We start from the raw sequence: 24,518 nt of genomic DNA, 5'->3' as shown, positions 1-24,518 counted from the left end.
GTGTTGGTGGTGGTCAAAGTTAAAATGTCTTCTAGTCTAAGTAAAACTTATAAGTAAACATTGAGTAATATTTTGTATGACTGTATCTTCACACAGTTTTCAATGGTTGAATCTCACATTCATTCCTGCATAAAGTAGGACAGAAATAAAGAGAGTTCAGCTTGAACTGGTGACTTTAGTGTATTTTTGTAGGAAAATGCAGGAAAACAACCCCATTTTCTAAAACATTTCCTGGGGCAGGCCTCCCAGACTCCCCCAGGGGGGGGTGTCCCCCCCACGCCCCCCGCAACAAGCGTCGGTCGTCCGCGCACTACGCAACTGTCTTGGACACAGAATGTGGCTATTTGTGGCTTGCTTAATTCTTCTACACTGAGCCACAGTGGCTTAGTCATACTAGCTCCTGGTGCAAGCCCATCAGCAGGTTAGGGTGATTAAGGATAGGGACGGAAGTCTGTTGACTGGGGCCAGGAGTCTGATGGGAAGATTGAAAGAGTACTTTGAAGAGTTGATGGAAAATGAGAGAGAACAAAAACTAGAAGAGGTGACTGTTGTGGACCAGGATGTAGCAAAGATTAGTCAGGATGAAGTGAGGAGGGCACTGAAGAGGATTAAGAGTGGAAAGGCAGTCGGTCCTGGTGATATACCTGTAGAGGTTTGGAAGTGTCTAGGAGAGGTGGCAGTAGAGTTTCTGACTGGGTTGTTCAACAGGATCTTAGATAGTGAGAAGATGCCTGAGGAATGGAGGAGAAGTGTGCTGGTGCCCATTTTTAAGAACAAGGGAGATGTGCAGAGTTGTGGCAACTATAGAGGAATAAAGCTGATGAGCCATACAATGAAGTAATGGGAAAGAGAAGTTGAAGCTAGACTAAGGGCAGAAGTGAGCATTTGTGAGCAGCAGTATGGTTTCATGCCAAAGAAGAGTACTACAGATGCAGTATTTGCTTTGAGGATGTTGGTAGAGAAGTACAGAGAAGGCCAGAGGGAGCTGCATTGTGTTTTTGTAGATCTGGAGAAAGCTTATGACAGAGAGGAACTGTGGTATTGTATGAGGAAGTCTGGAGTGGCAGAGAAGTATGTTAGAGCAGTGCAGGGCATGTATGAGGACTGTAAGACAGTGGTGAGGTGTGTGTAGGTGTGACAGAGGAGTTCAAGGTGGAGGTGGGACTGCATCAGGGATCAGCTCTGAGCCCCTTCTTGTTGCTATGGTGATGGACAGGCTGACAGACGAGGTTAGACAGAAATCTCCATGGACTATGATGTTTGCAGATGACATTGTGATCTGCAGTGAGAGCAGGGAACAGGTGGAGGAGAAGCTAGAGAGGTGGAGGTTTGTCCTGGAAAGGAGAGGAATGAAGGTTAGCCGCAGTAAGACAGAGTACATGTGTGTGAATGAGAGGGACCCAAGTGGAAGAGTGAGGTTACAGGGAGAAGAGATCAAGAAGGCGGAGGATTTGAAGTACTTAGGGTCAACAGTCCAGAGCAATGGAGAGTGTGGAAAAGAGGTGAAGAAGCGTGTCCAGGCAGGATGGAACGGGTGGAGGAAAGTGTCAGGTGTGATGTGTGATAGAAGAGTTTCAGCTAAAATGAAAGGAAAGGTGTACAAAACTGTGGTGAGACCAGCGATGTTGTTTGGTCTAGAGACAGTGTCACTGAGGAAAAGACAGGAGACAGAGCTGGAGGTAGCAGAGATGAAGATGCTGAGGTTCTCTCTGGGAGTGACCAGGATGGATAGGATCAGGAATGAGTACATCAGAGGGACAGCACATGTTAGAGGTTCTGGAGATAAAGTCAGAGAGGCCAGACTGAGATGGTTTGGACATGTCCAGAGGAGAGATAGTGAATATATTGGTAGAAGGATGCTGAGTTTTGAACTGCCAGGCAGGAGGCCTAGAGGAAGACCAAAGAGGAGGTTTATGGATGTAGTGAAAGAGGACATGAAGGTAGTTGGTGTGAGAGAACAGGATGCAAAGGACAGGGTTGGATGGAGGCAACTGATTTGATGTGGTGACCCCTGAAGGGAAAAGCTGAAAGGAAAAGAAGAAGAAGAAGAAATAACCCGCCCTGTCGTACATTTAATCAGTTTTTAATGTCAGGCTGCTAATTTAATGGCAAATAAGCCACTCTGTTTGACTCTTAGAGCTGACTTTACCATTGGTACCTCACCGTCGTGAACCTCACCGCACGTCACCGGTTCATAAACGTTTAAATGACCATAAATAAAAAATTAATATTTGGTTGATATATCACGGAATTTCTGGGATTTTTTGTGGGTGGTCCTGGAACGCATTAACCGCAAGTAATGAGGTATTACTGTATTACATGACCAAAGATATTTAATATATCCTCACATGGGAAAATAGTGAGACTGAGTTGAGTTGTACACTGTTGCTAGCTTATTTAAACCTTGAAATGTGACTCCCCTCCCAGGAATACCTTTTAGAATCACATTGGTGTCATCAGTTTGGTAGTTATTCAAGACAAAACAAATTTCAGTGATGGTGGTTTTCTTCAGGATTCAGATGAGTGACCTCAGAAGATCCAACTGATTCCACTGGAGGGAAAGTAGGTGGAAATAAACAAAAAAAAAATCAGCAAAAAAAGGGTGACCTCTCTGCTTGCACAGCTCTATGCATGCCATGCTGAACTTCCTTCCTGCCCGCTGTCTCAGTGACAACTGAACCCTAACAGTGATGCCTTTTCCATGGATCCCGCTGTGTGTGTCTGACCCATTCAGTGTCACACTCATCAGTAGCCAAGTGGCAGCAGCAGCAGAATGGCTGTCATGTGACAGCTTTGTGTGGCTCAATGACCACCCCCCCCTGCAGCCCCGGTGTCATTATGTTTTATTGTAGGGGGTTGCTGATGAAAAGAGGGAGTCAGCTCTGCCTCCAAAAACTCCCATAAAGCCTGTTCGACATGACTGTACCAGGCGACAGGAAGAGAGCGGAGTAGAGGAAGGAGGCTGTAGAGTGAATGCAGACATGTGGAGAAGCCAAATGGCAATTTTCTGCCAGTAAAGACTGTTTAAATCACATGTTTCACTCAAACACGGAGGCCAGCTCGAGTATTTTGGGACATCCTTTCAGTTCTTGGGCACAGATCCCCAAAATAGACAAGATGGAATATGCAACTGAAAAAGTAGTTCTTTCCGACATTTGACTCTTACTGGTAATTTACTCATTATCATAAAAGTTCCTTTAAACGCAGTTCCTTCTGGATTAAATTGTGAAGAGGAAAGAACACAAGAAACATCATAAATGTGATGAAAAAAGCAGCAGAGCCTGAACCGGTTTCAGACCAGATCTCCTGTTCTCATTATCTCTTTGGTTTCTCTTTCTCATTTCATCTCATTACAATAGGTCGAATCAGAGAAAGTGGCAGCTTTTAAATTTTATTTCTGGGGAGGCAAAACTTGCAATTTATGTGACCAGGAAGAGGACAATTGAAAACAATACTGTTCAAGAAGCAGCTCCTGTTTTCTGCTGTAACATCAGATGTCGCTTAAAACTAGAATTTGGTTTCTATATATTGACAAAAGACCTGAATAACTTTAGGAACATCTGGTGTTACAAAAATGTCCTATGCACTTTAGTTGATGACCACCTCACTTTTTGCAAACTTCCTGTTATAATGTACTAATTTTTATATTGTATTTCCCTTTGTTTCTTGGTGTTTAATGTTTTTGAGTGTTTAGTGTTTTTGAAATTTCATCTAATGGAAAATTGTAAAATGTTCTAAATGTTAAATGTGATTGAAGTGAAAAATCTTCTTCTGAGGCACTTTAGTGCTTCATCTAATGTAAAATCGCAAAATGTTTGAATGTGATTAAAGTGTTTTTGCAAAAACCAAAAAAAAAAAATCACTGTCTCCATCCACATCTGGACCGTTCAGCTGCACCGCCACGCTAGCTGATCATATCTACAGCGACACACGACTAATTCCACAGAGGACGACTGTCTGCACTGCTAAATAAAAGCCGCACAGAAACTAAGGTTTTTGTTGTTTTTTTAGATATTTTACCATCATGCCTTACTTCACATGTCTAGATGTGTAGAGAATATTGTCTGGCTTTCTTCTGTTGAGACCTGTTTCAACCAACAACAGGAAACAAACATGTGAGTGACCCCCCCACTAACCTAAACCACCAGCAGCAGTAGAAGCGACTGCAGCTTTCCACATAGGCGTTGCTGTTACAGAACAAACAGTTTCTGTGCAGCACCTGAGCCTGCATGCAGTCACAGCGCCGTCACCAGTTATCACCAAACCACACAGACAGATGAGATTAGGTTCGATTAGAGGGGCTGACATTTCAAAGTCAAATCAACAACTAATGGCTTTTAACATGTGTGGCAGTGGAAACAGTCTGTCTTTTGTAAATAAAGGGCAATGAAGAGGAACTTTATGCCCCAAGCCCCAACAACACTCCAATATGTCGTTCTCACATCTAAACGGGAGCCTATAAAGTTTATCCATGCCAGGTAGAAGTCTGCCTTGTCTTAAAGTGATTTAGTCTGTCAAATGCTATTGGATGTCATATCTATCAGAGGAGACAATAAAATGCCTGAAACATTAAGTGTGTTAAATGTGTATATGGCAGGATAAATGGTTCTGCAGTATTTCTCATCTTACCTGTAAAAGCCTTAACTCTCTTTTTATGACAGAAAACAGAACAGATCTCTGAGGATCAGGGTCGTTTAGCCTGATGGTGACGTCTGGCTACATTTATCATTTGCTCATTCAAACCAGAAGTAGTGAATGGATGCATTTTTTAAGATCCACCATCATCCTGTTACAGCAGTAAAACAGAGTTGTTACACGCAGCTGTTGATAAAAACTGTCCATGCTGTCTGCAGCAACCGGTTGTTTCGTCACTGGAACATCGCAGACACAATGGTGACACGCTTTTCTGTCAGTCAGACAGAAGTATCTACCAATTTGTCCATTTCTTCAGTCTTCATTGCTGTGTTTAATCACATTGTTTCATGCTTTGCTGGGATATTAGTTACACTAATAGAAGTTAAGAATGCCGACAGGCCCTTGGCATCGTCCAAAAGCATTTCCAGGAAAAACAATTTCACACGATAAGTGTGAATGTCGGTGACTGGTTCATGTAGTTGTGTGCAATGATTTATTGAATGGGACGATGAATAATTGAGTGTCTTTGTGTCCCTACAGGCCCTCTGTTTTGGCGGCACACAAAGCAATGTGGAGGAAATAAAAATCCTGCTACGCTGAGAACCAGAGGTATGACTCCGAACACTCCACTGGACTAAGATGCTCACATTCATTTGTTGCCTCACCCAAACACACTTGCAGATGAATTCAGCCATGTTGTCTTGCTTGTGTGCCATATGAGCACGGCCTCATGCAGACACTGACAGCAGATGGATGGATCGTGCTGCAGGACCAGAACCAGCTGGCCACCGGTAGATTGAAATTTGTTTGCCAGAGGCCAGCCTGCTGTCCCAGATGCTCGTACCTGTAGACGACCTGTTCTAACAGAGCAGTATGTGTTGAGTTCTCTCACGAAAGGAAATGGCAGCAAACTGTTTTGTTCCTGTCGTCTGGTGCCGCTTCCTTTTGACCCACAGAGCAGCATATACAATCAACTAAAAGCTGAAGTGTTTTCTGTCATAACTTTACTCTAGAATTGACCCGACCCAACTTTCTATTTCTGCTGCTAACATCTTTAACCTGCAGTTACATCTGTACTGTAAGGTTGAAGCATGCATCATTCACCACAGGGCTTAATGAGAGGCCACACTGAAACTTTGCCACCATGTATTTCTCCTCTATCCTTCCCCATCTGTATCATTTTTCTCATCCCATGAAAAGTATTTCCAGGCTAAACTGCATCAGATGAGAGATGTTTCAGTTACTTCCTAATCCGAGCGTTAGTGTGTCAGATCCCTGCTAGGTTAGAGTGGAACACCACGACACTGATGTCAGATTAGTTGCCAACAGCTGGCAATCTCCTCGTGTCAGGGTCACAGCTGCGCTGTTTGCAAATCTATAATGTGTAGGGGTCTTGGAACAAGTTAGTGACATGAGCACAACATGGCACCAATACAAAAGCACTTTGTCACCATGCATGAGTGTGAGAAGGAGAGCTGGGAACGTTGTAGGTAGGACTTGTGGACTGAAATAAAGCAGTGAGTGGTGTGTTGGAGTGTTAGGTACATGATGTACTTTAAATTCCACCTTGGCTTCAAGATCATGTGGTCACACCTCCAGCACTTACAAATGTTGCCTCATTTAGCCTGGAAGGTAAAAGTAACTGAATTGAAATGGATGATTCTAACAAACCAGCTCACATGATGCATTTCTTGTTAGAGTGGTTATAAATGATAGAAAAATGCACGCTCGTTGCAAATGTTTCTATGCAGAACATAAAAGTTAACTGGACAGATTAATGACATAGGTGGTACTGTAGTAAGAGTATCAATCAGTGATTGGTGGAAGCAGTTACCTGCTGTGGTTGTGAGTTTTGAGTGACTTTTAATTGAAACACAATGTAAAAATTTCCTTCTTATCCCGTTGGGGGTTGTCACATTGTGTTGTTCTTTTTCCATTTTAGATGGACGCTCATATTTTTTTTGACAAAGTTTTTTAAGCTGGATTTCCTTCTTGCCTCAATCCTCTGCATTTATGCGGGCATGGGCTGGCCTACAGTTGAGACTGACTGGCTTGTGGCCCCGTAGGGCTGCAGATGCTCGGGATTGAACCCGGGGCAGCAGACATGTGAAGCATGGACTCTACCACTGAGAAACATCCCAGGCAATTGAAACACAATAAAAATTTTGAAAAAGATTTTTTTTTTGATCGACTCAAACAGTTGTTTAAATCTAAATGGAAACTTGACTGTAAATTGTAAAGAATTCACAAAATTTGCATTTGACTATTTTAAGCTTGATGTTCTTCTGAACTGCTCTGCGATGCAGTGGCGTCACACCCGGAGTTTCCCCCATCTCATGCCCTCAGTCAACTGGGATAGGCTCCAGCCTGATCGCGACCCGCCACAGCGTATGAAGCGGTTGACGATGAATGAATGAATGTTCTTTTGAGACATTCAGTGTTGAATGTTTGGATGTTAAACTTTTTCTGCTGTTATCTTGGTTTGACATTATAAACTCAGCTGATTTCTACGGCAGCTCCTTCAGTCACAGTGGTATCTCCAAAGACCACATTCATTGCTTTGTGTATGAATCTTAATGAAACTGTGTAGTACATCATGCCGCTTCATTTTCCAATCTTGTTGTCTGTGCATCTGTGAGATTTAAAAGGATATGTGGAAGAGGTTTAAACAGATGTAGTGCAATCTCAGTGTAAACAATGGCCAGTTCAAAACACCTTTAAACATGTTACTAAGTATTCTGAACTTATCTTAGAGCTTAAGTCTGTTTTTTCCATTCATTTGTTGTGCAAGAGCTAAAAGTAGAGTTTAAGCAACATTTTTCTTGCAAATGGCATAGAACCAGAAATTATAATAATTGTCTTTTCCCTGCATAATTTCTGTAGGGTCCAGCTATAATCAGGACTTTTTAATTTCATTCTGTCACTGTCAGTCATTAGTTGCTTTCATCAAACTGTTTTAGAAGCAGAGACATTCATGTCCGGCCCAGTCAGAAGCATTTCAGGGTGCGTCTCCTCTTCTTGAACGGAGCCTCCAACATCCTGAACCCTGCAGACAAAGGAGACACATTATAAAAACCCCAGCTGAGCACCCGGGAACAGCTATAAATGGAGAGGAGGGCTGTTTGTTAGAATTCATCAATGGGGTAGTGAAGAAGCTGAACAAGGGATTCTTCCAGGAAACTAGATTAAGCTGAGTATGCGACATTCATAGCAAGTGTTTTCATTAAGCAGGCTCAGTCATCGCTGTGCTAATAGCTGCTTTATTACATCCCGCTTCAAAGCGGTGATGAATTGTAATTGTCAGTGTTCGTGTGTTCGTCCGTTCGTTCGTCCGTCTACCCATTAGTCCCCCAAATACCTTTGTAACCGTTGCAGATAGAAAGATGAAACAAAAAGCACATTACTCGGTCAGCAACGGGGATAAAAATGAGATGATGACCTTGACCTTGAGAAAACTAGGTCAAGGTCAAATTTCAATTTTTGTACTCTCAGGAACTGGATAAGATGGAAAAACCAGGGAGAAGGGCAGTGTGAGTAAGACCATAGATCCAAGCTATTGCTTTGATCAGTGACAGTAGGTCAGAGCACCTGTGCAAGTAGGTCAGGGTAAAATTTTGAATTCAGGGGTGTCGCTGGATGTTGCACTCTGTGACTGCATTGGTTCTTGTTATGTATGCTCCGGTTTCCCATAGAGCTCCTGTGTGTCACTCTGCCTGGAGATGGAGGCAGCAGAGTGGGCTTCTTGTGGAGCTGAATCACAGCTTCACATGTGAGTCAGCTTTCTGTCTGAAGAGCTGCTGGATGTGCAGGAGCTGCTGTGACATGGTTGACATGCTGCAGTACACAGCAGGTGTCAGAGAAAGCGCTGCAGAGATAACACATCAAGAGCAACCTCACTGTGGGAGTGTGGAGAGGATGTGTATGTGTGCAGCCGGGTAACTGTGTGTGTGTTTCGCCTGTCTTACCGGGTGGGAGGCGTTGTAGGCTGGTGGGAAGCAGAGAATGACTCAACGATTGTAGTCTTGTTTCCATGCCTCCACATCTTTCTGCCTTTTTGAGAGCTTCTACATTGAGCTAGAGGAAGTGATCAGCTCTTGTGATTATCTGACACTCGACACATTGAGTGTAATGTCGTGACGAACACATACTTGTATTCACTTTTGCATTATCGCGGCACCAAAACTTAACATTCATCCTCTTCTTTATGCTCTACCAACATGTCTCCCGCCACGATAACGACTTTACCATTGTTGCTGTGCAAATAAAAGAAAATGTCAATGTCGCCCTCAAACTGTTACCCCATTGTGGTTCACAGTTTGCTTGATAGTAAGGAGATACAGTTGCTGAGTAGAAGTGGTGCTGTTAATGAACCTAGCTAAGCTGCGCCCCATTATATTGACACATCTGGTGGTATTTTAGGTCTGCATGCTTTTCCTTCTCTGCCTAATTAAGTTCATCCGCCCAGGGTCTGGGCCACAGACAGGGTTGTAGTCCTCATAGCTCGCACAGCATGTGCTGCCCTATATGTTGGCTCCCTGTGCTCGTTACTGAGCACAGGATGCCCCCAGTCTCCCTCCAGCAATTTGATGTTGGTTAAGAAAGATCACCCTCTCCTCATGTCAGAACACTTCACTCTCATCCTTATCCTCATCCTCGTCCTCATCACTACACTGTTCATCTGTAAATGGAGGGATAGAGTGGTGCTGTTGTGTGCTGTCAGCAACACACACTGAAATATTGGCAGAGACCATATCCATTAGTGTCAACATCATGTAGGGTCACACACAGCAGGGTGTGTGATTATTTATTGTGTAGACACACAGTCAAAGGAAAACCACCACTTCAATGATTTATTGATGATGCAGGATGTATCCAGGAATTATGTTACAAGCAATTGTGAAAATCTGATTCTACTCTGGCTCCGTATGGGTCTCTGTGGACACATTTTGACAGGTGTTATAACCAAGAAAACACGAGTGGTGACATTAATTTCTTACCAACCCTGCACCATTAGGTGGGTTGTACAGATTCATTTTTTCTTTGTTGGAGATTTGCCCTCTGTTGCTGTTCAGTTGGCTGTTTGCATCAAATCTCAGCTGGTATTTCCAAATGGTTTAGTTTGACACCTCTAGAGAAAGTTGAAACCTTCTATCCTGAGATGCAACTGGGCCGGATGGGGGTAATGACACCGAGGCTGGAGGGGTTTGATCGCAGGTTTATAACACTCTCATGCTTACCTCTCTCCTTTGTCTGCCATTGGCTGGCTGGGTGGAAGCCACATACAGATGGCTTAACTTGAATTTTGGCTCGTAGAGATATTTATGCAGCTTGTTGTCTGTTCACACCATTTTGTTTGATGTTGCATTGTTGAAGGTTTGTGAACTATCTGTGGCCAGCGCTGACAGCTAGTTGCTTTTGCTGGATGCTAGCTGCAGCGTTGTGTTGCAGGATACAGGCCTATGTGTGTGTCTGTGTGTGGGCGACAGATAGTACCATAACCTCATCCTGTTTTACTTACTCACCAGACTGCCAAAGAGCCCACCTTCAACATGTCTGCCTCAGCATGCTAATATCTCGCTGTGGAAATGTTCAGTGATTCACGTCTCAGAAATGTCTTCTTTATTCTTGCTAGTCAGTTCCCTGCTTTGGTCATGTGTGATTGTGAGAACATGAAATCCCTGTTATCTATCCTGTTAGGTCAAGCTTTGTGTTTGTACCACAACAGCAAAAATCATATGAACAACAACCGAGTCTAGTGGAGCTCATTTCTAACATGAGGCTTGAGTGTGTGGGTCACCATATGGCCAGAGAACAAACACACATTTTTATTAGGCCACTTTGAAAAAGCAGACTGAGGAATCAAACTGTCAGGACAATAGCAGCTGCAGCTCTTCATGGACTGGACCCATTACCCAACGCAGAGAGCTGGCACAATTATACTGTCCCTGGAGCTGAGAGAGAGTCTGGTTGTAACCCTTGAATGGCCTTTCATACAAAGAACGTCACGTGAACTATGTCCAGACTAAGTTTACTGGTTTGGGGCTGAGTCCCAGTTTGCAAGTTACTACAGGGATCAATTTGTCCTGGAGTTTGTGTGGAGAAAGCTCTCAGGAATGAAACATGTTGCTGTCCTCAAAGATCTGCATCCATTCAGCTCTTCTGTCGTCTGATGATGGAAGCTGATGTGTCCATTTGTGCTGTTTTATTGATTATATGGTGTTTAAACACATGTTTAGTAAAATATATTTCATTATTCTACACATTCACAATTATTTTTCCAAAGAACTATACAACAACAATCCCTGCATGTAGAGCATTAAAATGTATGTTACTCCTTACTACAGTAACACGAAAATGTATGTACCAACGAGAAAGTGTTGCGCTGCAGGACAAAGGTTTACTACTGAAACTTTCACTTTCTCATGGCAGAACTAAAGCCTTAAAAGTTAATGATAAAACACCCTGATCTTAATCCAACCAGGCTATGAACGTCACAGACAGAAATGGTCTCGGGGCAGAATCACTACAATTCACCACTCGGTTATCTAACTTTACCACATGGTCTGCACTGTGATCAGAGGTTATCATGTGGTCCAGTGCTGCTAGCTTCCTCTGCTCTGGGCAATCTGGTTTGTCAATAATAGGCAGCAGCTTCCCTCAGCGCTCCACATGCTGGTGGTTTAGCTTTGACGTGGTTTAAATTTTAATAAAGGGTAAGGGTGAGGTGAGGGCACCATTGGGTTTTGGCCATATGCTAGCCCCCGGTCCACGGGGACTAAGTCACTAGCTTAATGAGCACCCCCACAGGAATTAGTGCTGCTTTAACCTCTATGTGGTGACTTGCTGGCCAAGTTCTGCTGCTCAGCTGATTTGTCGTCGCTGATGGATGGAAGAAGAGGAAGAGCTGTGGAGGCTGAGCCTCGTCCTCTTTTTAGGTAGACACAAGAATTTCTATACTCGTTTCAAGCCAGAGCTTCAATATGTCACCCCTTTATCTGTGAGTGAGACATTAACACTGTAATCCTTCATTACTGCAAATGGGAATTCTCTCAATACAGGTGCCCAGACAATTCAGTTTTTAATCAGGAACTGATAATTGGAATCTGATTAACTCCCTGGCTGCCAGTGACGTCTGTAGACAATCACGTATTTCAAGAGGGAGGGCTAGGGAACAGTCCGATGGAGCTTGTCAGTGAAAATCAGGCTTCTAATCATGGAATTTATTGTCATGACGACTGATCAGTGACGGGAGATAGGATGGTGAATCAGAGGAAGATGAAGATGCAGCAGCTTACGATGCAGCAAAGTTGCCCCTGAATACAGCCTACTACTTTAAATCCTGCTGGGACACAGAATACAAATGCCATTGTTTCAACGTGTGTGTTGGTCGAGGTCAATAAAGAGAAAAAGACTTCAGTGTAGTTCAGACTGTTGTATTGTTGTGTAGACACTTCACAGCACATTTAGCTGCAGTAGAAAGAAATGGAAGAATGTGCAGAGAATGGCTTTGTGACCGACCTTCCACGCAAGAGTTGTGACACAATGCTGAAGTATCCAGAGAACACACAAGATCAGTCACTGGGACTGCATTATTTAGGAAAGCCAGGTCAGTGTAATGACGGATCTTGATGGGGTATTGTGGGTTTTGTGCTAAAAGGGCTCTGTCGGGTTCCCATGATGCCAAGAAATCAGTGAAGCGCTCTTTGAACATAATGAGCTGATGGGTCTGAATGAAGCCAAGCTGCTTCGTGGTGCTGTAGCCTTGACACCAACCAAGACATTACAACGGGGGGCTAATTTCATCCAGCCTTTCTATGTGGTGTGATATCACTGTGTTGAGCCAAAGCTGACCTTGTTCATAAACAAGTCTGAGAGGTCCAAAAATAGGCCTGCTGAAGTTAAGAGATGGCGAGACGATCTCAGTGCCGCACTGACTCACTGCTGCTGCACTATATTCATGTGTGATTATCGTTATATAGGCTTGTTTCTGGACGGTGACTGGCAGTGAGCAGGTCAGTGATGCTTAATGCCGCTGCTCTTGACAGCGAGAGCTGAGCCCTGTTGCAGCACAGTTAACAGGTTGTGCTCGTTTCACATTATTAAACCATGATTGATGGTCAATCAATCACATATGACAACCGACTCATCATTCAGCAATCAAGGACAGGCGCTCTGCCTCTGTGTGACCAGTGTCTCAGCTGTCAGTCTTTTCTGCAGATGGATTCTGGTCACTTGTCATTTCTTACAACTACTGGCCACAATGTGTCATGAGTTGTTAAAAGTCAGCAAGGATGACTCCTCATGGAGACTGAACAATATTCAGGCCTTAAACCAGCAAATTGTTAATGTGATAGCTGTACTGCCAAGAATTCATTCCCATCACCAAGGAGGTTGTGTTTTGGCCAGTGTCTGTTTGTCTCTGTGATCAGGATCACTCTAAATGTTGAAAACAGCTTTCTATGAATTGTTTTTAGTGTTAAGCTATGAGCCAGTAAATATTCAATTTTGATGATTCAGATTATTAATCTGGGAGACGAGTCAGGAACAGATTCACCAGCAGTCCTCTCATCACCAGAGGACATCAGATTTCTCTGAAACTCCATTGCAGAATTCTTTTGAAAATGAAGGTGTGCCACAGGAAGACAGAAGTGCGAATTTAGAGGTGAGTTTAAAGGACGAAACTTTATGGGAAATAAATCTGCCCCGCTGGAGGTCTGCAATCTCCTGTCCCTCTTCATGCTGTTTTGTGGTACAGCATGAAGACGGACAACACTTATGATGTGATAAAAACACAAATGATATGTAGTGATTAATTTTTAGCAGAGCTTAAGCTAAAGTTTAGGACCAGTCAAATCCTCAGTGTTGTGCCTTACCTGGTTTCAGGAGGAGGGAAAAACAGATCTATAAGTTACACTAAACTCACCTTTTCTCCGTTTTGTATGGAGCCCAGATCATTTTAACAATGATGTAGGCAATTAAATTTGTCTTAAATATCTGAGCTCTAAACATTAAAATGAGTGAACTGGACTTTTCTGTGGAATAATTAATCAACTGAGCAACAGCCATTGTTAGGTCTCCGCTATCCTGTCCCTGCCCAGTAAAGTTTCACATACCCAACCTTGTTTTACTTTACTGATACTGAAATAATCTAAATTCATAAAGCAATCATAATGGATCATCCTACTTAATGCTGTTTCACCTGTTGGTTTTAAATAGTCGTAGTGAACGTATATAGTCTGTGTTTGGTAGACTTTGTTTCAATCTATCAAACAGTTTATTAAAATGTTGGGGCGACATTCCTGCTGCTATTGGTGTGTGCGTGTGTGTGTGTTGTGTACACAGGCAGATAAACCTGTGTAGACAAAGACTGATGAGCCTTAGAGATTATCAGGCGGAACACAATTCTCTTTGGAGGTGTGGAGCAGCTGGGGGCTTGTGAGTGCGGTGCTGTCTAGACACCGCTCTGTGTGCAGGAACGTGCTGTACCCATCAGCACCGCTGCCGAACGCGCCGGAGCGGCGAGTCCCCACTGATTTACACATCTGAAATCACACATCACAGACCGACACTCAGGAGGGGTGTCACATGAAACACATCCCCTCATCCCCACTCTGTCCTCCATCACACCCATCACTTTCATCTTCATGGCTACTGCATCACTTCTACTGTCCAGATTCTTCAACACCTGTGTGCTCAGGAATGTGGTAACCTAGCAACGGGGCAGGAGAGACAGATTACTGCTCTTGGTTGGTGATTGGCGGCCCTGACTATCAGGTGTTCAGCCTGTGTTTTACTATGCATACCATGTTGTCAAAATTACGTTAGGACACAGACATCAGTGCATCTACGAGGAGGCTTCAACGGCCATACTGGGGCTTTAGCGGTGATGATGAAGATGATACTACCACACCATCACTGGTTCACGTACAGCAGCGGGTAATTGTCTTTCTTCCATCTCTGCTGTCAGAGTTCAATTAAAGGAGGGTGTGTGGGTGTAGCTGTATTCAGCCAAAAGATTCGACTCAAACACTTTGCTTGCCAGGAAGGTATGATGAATATTCGAAATTTTTTGAAATTGAAATTTTAATGATGAAAATGCTGCAGTTGACTAAATATTGAATATAAATGTTAGTTGCAGCCTTATTCATAATAGTAATGCCTTAAACCTTTAACAAGTCAATACATCTTTGTCTTCTTCTTTTCCTTTGGGCTTTTCCCTTCAGGGGTCTCCACAGCCAATCAGTGTCCTCCATCTAACCCTGTCTTCTGCATCCTCTTCTCTCACACCAACTACCTTCATGTCCTCTTTCACTACATCCATAAACCTCCTCTTTGGTCTTCCTCTAGGCCTCCTGCCTGGCAGTTCAGAACTCAGCATCCTTCTACCAATATATTCACTATCTCTCCTCTGGACATGTCCAAACCATCTCAGTCTGGCCTCTCTGACTTTATCTCCAGAACCTCTAACATGTGCTGTCCCTCTGATGTACTCATTCCTGATCCTATCCATCCTGGTCACTCCCAGAGAGAACCTCAGCATCTTCATCTCTGCTACCTCCAGCTCTGTCTCCTGTCTTTTCCTCAGTGACACTGTCTCTAGACCAAACAACATCGCTGGTCTCACCACAGTTTTGTACACCTTTCCTTTCATTTTAGCTGAAACTCTTCTTACCTACATCCTACAATCAGTCATACAAGTAAACTGATGGATAACAGGTTGATATTTCACCTGGGGTTTACACCTGTTTCACAATCAGCATATTTTTAGCAACAGGGATCACCCAAAAGCATTAAGGCATATTCAGTATAATTTTTGTTGTGTGTGGTGTCGACCTTCAGTTAGTTGGTTGCTATTTTTTTATTTTTAGTTCAGTTTAGTTATCCATTTTGTTAACTGATATTATGCTTTGTTTCTGAGTTTCATCAGCCTATTACTGGGCCATCAGTGTTTTATAGCTACATGCTATCATTATTGTACTGGCTTGCCACTATCAGCCCTCTTCTGAATAGGGTGTGCATCTCTGACACACTCTCTTTTTGTGCTGTCCTGAATGATGAGTACTATGCGAAGCTGTTTTGAAATGGTTTGTTCCCTGTTCCCTCCTGAATCAAATGAGCCTGCTGTCGCTCCACATTTCAGTGTATTGTTTGTCTCTGCTAGTCTGAAACCTGATATAGTCCATTAGGCATATTGGAATTGACTATTTTATTCTGAACATTGATTTTAGACTTTTATTTTACCTGATACAAAATTTACAATTCAATAAATAACAGATTTACGGTACTGTAATGTAGTGATGAGTAGTTCTCCAGGTCGATGTTCTTTGTGTTTACACTGGCATAACTCTGACCATTGAAAATGTCCTCCACCAATCTTCACTAAATTATTGGCCTTTAATTTTCTCAAAAACCGACAGTGGGCCTTATAATTCAGTGTATCTTATAAATGAAAACAGTTTTAAAATACGCCATTCATTGAAGGTGCTCCCTATGAACAGATGCACCTTATAATCCAATGCGCCTTACAGTGTATGAAACCGTATTTAAATAGGTCATTCATTGAAGGTGCGCCTTATAGTCCAGTGTACCTTGTAGTGCAGAAAATACTGTATTGCAATACTGAAGTGTTGTTAATTTTTATGAGGTGGTAGGAACAGATGTATAATTCATGTCTGCATTTCTTTAAAACTATGTGATCTTGTAAATGAAGTAGAGTATTAAGAGTTCTAAACTTTAAAGAAACAGAAAGAACAGGCTTTCCATTCTAGGTTATTGAAAAGGACGAGTGTGAAACACTGGCGTGTGATGAAGACAAATAAGCACCTGAAAATGTCAAACTATCCTCTGAAGGTGTCCATACAGTGAAGGTGTCTCGGGTGTTCTGCTCTCAGAATACTCTGCGAAGCATGGTGGTGCGGCTGACCTGTCATTCATCAGAATGATCAATGCTGGACACCTCGCAGCGGTAGATAGATAAAGATAAATGTTCTGAAACACACATTGTGTTCTCACCTAGTTGTCAGGGACTTCTTGTCGTCATAGCATTTACTTTAACTGATTAAATCACACAAATTTCCATATCAATTTAAATTGTACGGCTTCCTCCTGTGTTCCGATGAAGGAAGGCATTCAAACAAAATCAAACCGTAATTGACTGCTTCCTTTGAGGAACGGATGATTATTTAAATGAGCAGAGCGGAGGAAGCATCTCATGTTGGTGTTGGTGCTTCATCCAGAGCCCGGGGGGAGCAGAGAGTGTGGGAGCTGTCGGGTCAAGTCCTGGACACAGCTGCATTATTAACAGAAGGTCATCTGTCAGTATGTCTGCAGGCCTCGCATCAAGCATCGCACTCAGGTTTGCGCCTCTGGTTGACATATTCCTCACCTTGTGGGCCATTTAATGAAGGCTCACATGCCTTCTCTGTTCAGATAGATATAGATATACAGACAGACAGACAGATAGACAGATGGATATATACTTTATTAATCCCAGAGGAAATTGTGAAATTGTTCAGCTCACACGTTTCTGTCTAGTCAAGACTGAACCAGACCATGGAGCACACCAAGCATGTTGCCTTTTATTAACCTTTATTGAGATACATGCTCTGGTTATTGGGGTGGCACGGTGGCGTTATGGGTCGCATCATTGCCTCACTGCAAGAAGGTTCTGGGTTTTAATTCTGCATAGTTCATATGTTCTTCCCATGTTTGCGTGGGTTCTCTCCGGGTTGTCCTTCTCCCTCCCACCTCCACAAACATGCAACTGAGGTGAATTGGTCGCTCCAGATTGTTTGTAGGTGTGAGTGGTTGTCTTTCCATCTGTGGCCCTGCAATGCGCTAGAGACTTGTGCAGGGTGTACCCTGCCTCTCACCAGGTGAAATAGGCTCCAGCGTAACCTGTGATAAACATCGGACCAGTGTGAGCATTCTGAAACAGCTTGTCCTGTCTTAACTTTAGCCTCGCAGCTGTCAGCACAATGTTTAAAATATATTTAGCTAATTGATTTGATTATGTAATAATAACTGGATTTGATTATATAATTATAATAATCATAATATACCATTAGAATAAACCCAGTAATTTATGGATGCCCTGCGTGATTACAGCTATTAGGTTACCTGTCCCTGTCCACAATACTATTTAACTTGCCAGACACATTCATTCATTCATTCATTCATTCATTCGTCTTTTTTACCCCCTTCTTCCACTGTCGCGGATTGCTGGAGCCTATCCCAGCGGACTTGGGGCGTGAGGCAGGGTACACTCCGCAAGCCACGCCAGTGCACTGTGGAGCCACGTGAAGGGCAGACACTCACGCACCTGAAGCGCATGTTTTTGGAGGTGGGAGGAAGCTAGAGAACACAGACAGAACCCACGGAGACACGGGGAGAACATGCAAACTCCACACAAGGCGGGACACAAACCCGGAACTGCCTTGCTGTGGGACAACAGCGCCACCCAGTGTGCCGCCGTGACATCCCAAACACAAACACCACCATGTCATTTTGAAATTACTTTGAAAGTCAGTAATTTACGAAGCAAAACTAAATTATTCAGTGACATTTCAGATATTAGAACAGGAGTGTTGGATGAGGTCCAGTAGTTCAGCCTCCCCTCGACTAAGGTCTGTGTCTGGAGTTGAAGGTCAGGTCGTCTGGCTGAGAGTCTATTAAAACAATTATGCTGTTTAATATATTTCTTTAAATAATGTCAAAAAGCTTTGTGGTCTAGAGCAGTGGTCCCCAACCTTTTTCCAGGGTGGCAAGACATTCACCCAACTTTTCTGTGTTTGTGAGCTTTAAATTCATAAATTGAGAACAGAGGATTTTATTCTTTTTTTTAACTAATATGTTGATACTATTGTTGAGGTGTGAATCTTCTCACTATAGTCATTTGTCTTTGACATTCTGCTGTACGAGTGTATATCCTAAACCAACGGTCCCCAACCTCTTTTAAACCACAGGCTGGTTTAATGTTGCACAATATTTTCATGGACTGTCCTGTAAGGTGTGGTGGATACAAAAAACAACAAAATAAAATGACACGAAATGCATAAAAACTTTTTTTGTAAATACAATAATAAACATGAATCTAAAGTCCACGGTGGACTGGCATGGCACCCGGACTTTCCCCCTCCTCACGCCCTCAGTTAGCTGGGATAGGCTCTAGCTCCCCACCACAGCGGATGAAGCGGTAGACGATGAATGAATGAATGAACGAATGAATCCAAAGTGTATCAACTTTATTAGCAACGTCCTCGTAACATCATAACATTTGTTTTCAGTTTGTTTTGCTAGCTTAGGAGTTTGAATATAGCAGTAATGTATTCTGTGTTAGCGACCGAAGCGGCCCCTTTAAGAAGGTAGTCATGTGACCGAGGCAAGCATCTTGATAAGCGTCAAGAGTGACTCATAGACAGACGTGGAGGAGAGAATCCACTCATTTAAAACAAAACATCGTTCAGAACCAGATCAGAAATAGCCTAAAAGGACATCATCAGGCGTAAACTAAACTACATCAACAGTTTGATTGAGGAGTCACTGAATAACTGCTGGCCTTAAACCCACTGATGGATATTTATCTGATACTATCAACTCTGCAGTTATATTCACTTTCTACCTTCTCCGTTGCCACTTTGGTGGGTCACAATGTGTCCACCAACATCCTCACTTGGCTCCTGGAAGTCTTTGCTGCTACTGTCGCCACTCCTGACGCTGAGCCTCCCTGACAGAATGGTGTCACCTTTAGCCCTGCCTGACGGGAATTGGATTGACAGGATTGTTCCCCTCTTTGGAGAGCAGAGGGAGACATGGGCATAGAAATGGTTTGGGCTCGTGTTGTGATCTGGACTCAGCCAGGAGAAAGAGATGGAGACTAGCATGTGGACTCTCCTAAAGCACAACCAAGGAGGGCAGCAGAGGAAGGCTTCTTTCTTCTTCTTTGACGGTTCACAGCTCATAATCCCATCCAGAGAGGAGTTGCTTCTGACTGAAAAGGCATATAAAAACCCTTGACTGTTGGCAAATGTCTTTGTTCTTTACTGTTTGAAGGATTAGGTAGTGCATAAAGGTCTTTATCATGTTGACGCTCATACGGAGAAGAATAATAGCAGGATCGAATGTGTGATTTTTAATGAAGGGGTTGTAGCATCCTCAGGCAGACCTCCTGCAGGGACACGTGCTTTAGAAAAAGGGCTGTGAAAACAAGATAATCTAGCCCAGATCCCTCGCTTTACAGACTCGGCTCCACCCAGCCTCTTTGAAATCAACAGAAACATCGCACTGCTAAAGCTAGCCTTTGAATTGCAGAAATGCTTACAGAGGGAGAAAATGGAAAGCTTAGCTCTTTAATGTTGACCTTGGGGAGGCAAGTGGCTGCGACTCTTTAACACTTCCTCCCTCACTGACATATCCCCATCAGTGGTGTTCCAGTATATACAGTCATGCCCATGCATCCTGCAGAAAAGGAGGCCGCTGTGTCTCTGTGGTTAGATTGTCCTGGTTGAGACGAGAGGCAGGGATCATAGCTGCAGCAGCAGAGGCTTCATTTTTGCAGTGTTTCCTCACGCTGGATTGGGGAATAAACTCATTCTGGGTGACCACTGTCAAGTTTCCCCACACTTATTGCTAAGCAAATGCTTACAATCAATGACTTAGATGACTATACAATGATATTGTAAGGGCGGTCACAAGTTGATGACGTGAAAACGACAACAATAAATCAAAACAGACATTTTGTGGGACAGCTTCTTTTTATTTAGACCTGATTCTGAAAGTTTAGGCAGCCAGTCACCTGAATGGATCCAGATCTTCAGCTGCCTGGCCAGTAAATTAGGTTGGGCGGTGGATTTGTAGATTAAGACAATCAGCAGTTTTGTATGTTACCCTTTTCCATCTATTTTATTGGCTCTTCTCATTGAAAAGATTGAGATGGTAAATTTAAATTTGAGTCCCCACTCATTGAATAATGTTAGTGATGTCATTAACAACGCATAAAAATAACAGTTGGAAAAAACATTCTGTTCCATTCAGATGATTTATATAGATAAATTAAATCTTTTTCTTAGCATTCTGCAAACTAAGTGCAGCTCGCACCAATAATCTCCATCAGGGAATTATGCATAAATTATAACAGGCCTAGGAATTACGTATTAGTCTTAAGTGTAATGTAGTGCTAATTAAGACGGTTTTAGCACATTAGCACATATTAGCATAGTTGGAAATGATGTATTTCAGTTAATTGATCATTTACTTAACGCCTTTTCTGTAGTCACAACACCTGTAAAGCCTGAAGAATTGGCACGAGTTCCTACTCTATTGTTGTTTTTATTAAAAGATGTTCAATCTTTTTCATACATAACCGAATCCTCAAATGATATTGCAGCTTACTACTGCTGTGCTAATTTTAAACACTATAGCAAGTGTCAAACTCAAGGCCCGGGGGCCAAATGTGACCTGCCACATCATTTTATGAGGCCCACGAGAGCATAAAATGTAAGAGTGTCTAAAAATAGAGGTCAAAAGTTTGCTTTGACCACAGCTACATTTCCCTCAGTGCAGTAATTCAGCCCATTTTAACTCTGAAAAAACATTTTGAACAAAGTTAATGTCCTAACTTGTGTTTGATGTTATTTTCCCTTATTCATTGGATAATATGATATTTGATTGATGGATTTATGTACTTGACAAATTATAAGAATTTATGTTATAACAGAGCAACAAAAAGACATTTTTTTCTATGTAAATGTAATGTTTTTAACTTGAATAAATAATAAATTCAGAGTTATTTAACATTAAGGAGTAGTTATATTTATTTTACAACTCTTTACATTTAGTTACATTTATATTTTACATCTGGCCCTTTGAGGACAGAATCTATTTTCACATCAGGTTTCAGATATAATGCGATGTGTTCAGCCAAGTGATGAAGGGAATAGTTATTAAGGTAGAAGTCATGAGTCAGCTGCAGTGACAAGCTCTGTCGGGATGCTGCTGCTGTGTTGACTGATGACTGATCATATGCAGTACATGGACCACTGTAACTTACAGCTCTTGTTGTCCCCTCGGGTATCTGATTACATTGTGTACTTATAATTTTCTGTATATGAACAAATAAAAGCAGAGGTGATGGAGAGTGGAAGCATGTGTCTGATTATTTAATGCTCATGTCGGATGGTAACACCCTGTGTCTCTGCTGGTGGGGCATGAGGCTAACTTTGACTGGCACAGGCCTCCTCCCTCTGCGAGGAGGTATGCGACATTAGCAGGAGGGCATGCTGGGAGTGCAGAGATGAGGTTTTCCCTTGGCAGAGGTCTGACACGCAGAGACCATCATTAGCTTCCTCCCGTTGTTGAGTGTGTGTGAGCACACGTCCCTCCCCTGCCTGTCTTCCTGTCTTATTCATTCCTTGAATGCGGCGGAAGGGAAGACCACAGCCTGTCACACCTCCCCTTCACTCTCATTAGAGGCTGTGAGTCCTCCTTTCTTGCCCCTGTAATAATATTGCGCCGTGGTAACGCCATGCAGTCCTTTCTGTCTGTTGATTTTGATTCTCCCTGATGAACTGCACAGCATGGGGTCAGTGTTAAGTCAGTGATTTTCTGAAAGAATGGAAAGACTGGTTGCCATGTCAGTGGTTATACCGGTGTGGATACAGTGCACCCACATTCTTAGCAGTTAATGCGTTCCAGGAACCACACGCAATTAATGAATTCCGTGATAGAGCGACAAACAATCTTATTATTTATGGTAATTTAAACGTTTATGAACCCTCCCCATACTGATATTAAACCACCTTCTATCTGTATTTACCTTTAAAACACTCTGATAGACTGTTTAAAGCACTTTTGTGTCTCACGTATGTCCGAGACTCACGGAACGGAGTGCACTTCCAGATGCCGTCAGCCAATAGAATGTGCATACGGTATTACGTGACTGCCTACCAATAATACGCCATGAGGTGAAGTCGCGAGCTTTTTAAATTTTTTTTTTTTTTTTTTAATTTATTTCGAATAACAAAAAAACAAAAGCAAACAATAATAAATACACCAGAATGGTGTGAACACTATCCGAAAAGGAATAGGAAGAAGTGTAAACTTGTTAAACTCCTACCCCCTTATACTCCAAAAAAAAAAGAGAAAAATACTCATTACAAAATACTAGCTGATGATATTTACAGAAGTAAATCAATCATTTAAACTGCATAGTAATACAAAGATTAAAATTTAAAAAAACAAAACAAAGTAAGTAAACCCAGAAGGAGAAAAACAAATAAACAAAACAGTATAGTGATCAAATGAGGAACATAATCATTCAAGACAAAGAGTAGACCTTCAACTGAAAATGTCTTTTAACTGTTAAGTGTGCTGCAACAACAGGCCTACTTCTTTTAAATACCTCCCAAATATAATCTTTTTGTATGACCTCTTAAACTGGTTGATGTTTTGCATTATTATTGCAGTTTTATATTCAACAAGGTCCATAAACTTCATGGCAAATGATTTTAGAAACAGTCTGTTGGTGTGCTCCAGATAGCCTACCTTGTTAACTATTCTAATAGCTCTTTTTTGTAAAGTGCACAGTGGTTTCAAGTTGCTTTTATAGGTGTTACCCCAAATCTCTGCACAATAATTTAGATAGGTTAATACAAGTGAACAATATAAGATGTATAGTGATTTATGGTCCAATATGTGCTTTGTTAAAAGATTAAAGATTAAACACACTTTATTGTCCACACAAATGGGGAAATTATCTTTTACACTCCTTGTTGTACATGCATATACATATATACGTGTTAGTAGCACAAACAATGTATACAGTATACAACACTGAATACTAGGGGCCTGCTAGCATGCAGTTAATCACACATGAACATGAATTTACCCAGAACTGCAATACTACGTGCAAGCTTTGTTCTTATGTGACTTATATGGGGTTTCCAGCAGATTTTGTGGTTCAGTAGTACGCCCAGAAATTTGCTTTCATAAACTCTTTAAATTTTAACATCATCTACCATGATATCTACTTGTACATCTATTATGCTGTTTCCAAATAGCATGATCTTGGTTTTACTCAGATTCAAAGACGAGTTACGTCAAACCAGTGTTTTTGAATTTACTAATTTCTGTGGTGGTGACCTCTAAAAGCTGCTGAAGGTTTTTCACTGAACAAAATGCATTTGTGTCATCGGCATATAAAATACATTTCAACATACATGACACATTACAAATATCATTGATATACAGAATGAATAGTATCGGGCCCTAACACTGGCCCCTGTGGGACTCCACAGGTAATGTCGGCCCAGGTTGATTTGTAGTCACCTATTTGTACAAATTGCTGTCTGTGTTGCACATAACTCTTCAGCCAACTTAATGCTACCCCCCTTATACCATACCTGTCAAGTTTTTTAAACAATATGTCGTGATTAATGGTGTCAAAAGCCTTCTTCAGATCAATAAATATTCCCAGTGCATATTTCTGGCTATCAATACAGTCAGTGATCTCCTCTGTCAATTCCATTAGTGCCATCGCTGTTGACCTGTTTGACCTGAACCCGTACTGACTGTCTGTCAAAATGTTATTTTTTTCAATGAAATTATCTAACCTTGCAATAAATAATTTTTTCTATATTTTAGAGAACTGACAGAGTAATGATATTGGCCTATAATTAGTGAAATGATGTTTCTCTCTGGCTTTATAAACTGGGATAACTTTGGCAACTTTCATTTTCTGTGGAAATGTACCAGTTGTCAGTGACAAACTGTAGATGTAGGTCAGTGGATCTATAATACAATCAATCACTTTCTTGATTATCGTCATGTCAATTCCATTCCAATCCGTAGATGATTTATTCTTGCACTTATTGACAATATCAATGATT

General features: G+C 42.1%; 1 protein-coding gene across 4 annotated transcripts in view; it reads left to right on the top strand.

Moving 5' to 3' along the window:
- Window positions 1-24,518, top strand: part of LOC137613012 (tyrosine-protein kinase Fyn) — an 83,126-nt gene that overhangs the window by 10,711 nt on the left and 47,897 nt on the right. For all 4 annotated transcript variants that reach the window (XM_068341789.1, XM_068341791.1, XM_068341790.1 and 1 more), the window contains exon 2: window positions 5,176-5,244. The gene's annotated coding sequence lies outside the window, so the exon portion shown is untranslated. The remainder of the gene's footprint in view (window positions 1-5,175; window positions 5,245-24,518) is intronic.

This window comes from Antennarius striatus, chromosome 19 (assembly GCF_040054535.1).
Source record: "Antennarius striatus isolate MH-2024 chromosome 19, ASM4005453v1, whole genome shotgun sequence".
Lineage (NCBI taxonomy): Eukaryota > Metazoa > Chordata > Actinopteri > Lophiiformes > Antennariidae > Antennarius > Antennarius striatus.
Note: the sequence above shows the minus strand (reverse complement) of the source record. Positions and strands in the feature narration are given on the sequence as shown.